We start from the raw sequence: 1302 nt of genomic DNA on the forward strand, positions 1-1302 counted from the left end.
AATGCTGCCATCCGAGATTGTGATAGAGCCATTGAAATAAATCCTGATTCAGCTCAGCCTTACAAGTGGAGAGGGAAAGCACACAGGTAAATAATGTAACTTAATTATTTTCAGAACTCTTTAAATTCTTTTTAAAAAAAAACTAGAATTGCCTACGGGCTTAATTTTCAAAGTAGTCTGCACTTAATATGAAGAATTGAGAGAATTCAGTAGGGAGTAAATAAGAAAATAATTCTGTTCACTCCTTTGATTAAAAGAAAACTACTGTTAATTTTTGACCACATAGAGGCAAATGTAAGGATTTTTTTCCTTAAAATTCCAAGAAAAGAGAGTGACTTTATGTGAGTGTTCATACAGATTTTCTCTTATTTTTAGACTCTTTATAACTTAACATTGAACTACATATACATATACCCACATATATGTATGTGTGTGTGTGTGTGTGTGTGTGTGTGTATAAATAAAAGGGAATACATCAGCCTGAAACTACTTCAGTCACTGCTGGGTCACCTGAAAAATCTGGAAAAGGGGAAAATAAAGAGGTCAATTTAACCCAGATTAGTAATCATTCCTGGCGGCAAAACTTAATGGTACACAAGAGTATTTGTGTCTTGGGGATGAAATGACCAGTGACACATCTTAGTTACATTGATTGAAAAGATGCTATACCTCAAGTGTCGACGGAGATGAAAGATGGATCTGCATGGGGCAACTATATTAGGTGACTCAAAGTAGCTCTAGTGATTTCTATGAAGATACATGTCAAAGTTAAGGGTAAAAAGTTGAAATAAAATTTTATTAATGCTATGTGTGTATAGGAAAGGCACATGCATTTCTGGTGATTGTTTTGGAATCTCATTAGTTTTGAGCATTTCTTTCCCTCTAGTATGAGATAGCACAAGCTCATCTTGTACATTGCTTGTCTCAGACTTGGAATAAGCCATTTCTCAAGGAAATCATGATTCATTTTGTGGAAACTAAGATTTGGGTACTGGGGCCTGTATGTTCCTTTCTTCTGGTATGAACTGTGCTTCAATGGGCAGAGCTGGAACAAAGATTTCTTAAATGGTGATTTTTAAGGAAAAGCTCTTAAAATTGAGTTTATACTGGTATTTTCAATTAAAGTTTAACATTAAATGTTTTCCCTTGCCTTTTGATGTTGTATTTTTGATACTTGTATCCTACATTCAAAATTTTTGTGCCTAATGTATTTACTTGTATAATCCTACGACATATGTAAAATCGTTGCAGAATTATACCTGGAAAACAAAAAATGACCAGCCTGAGCAAGAGTGAGACCCC

At 34.3% G+C, this 1302-nt stretch overlaps 1 protein-coding gene across 1 annotated transcript in view; it reads left to right on the forward strand.

Annotated features, from left to right (window-relative positions):
- Positions 1-1302, forward strand: part of ST13 (suppression of tumorigenicity 13 (colon carcinoma) (Hsp70 interacting protein)) — a 33632-nt gene that overhangs the window by 24117 nt on the left and 8213 nt on the right. The gene's annotated exons all lie outside the window — the stretch shown is intronic.

The sequence above is a fragment of the Propithecus coquereli genome, unplaced genomic scaffold (genome assembly GCF_000956105.1).
Source record: "Propithecus coquereli isolate 6110/MARCELLA unplaced genomic scaffold, Pcoq_1.0 Scaffold126, whole genome shotgun sequence".
NCBI classification, from domain to species: Eukaryota; Metazoa; Chordata; class Mammalia; order Primates; family Indriidae; genus Propithecus; species Propithecus coquereli.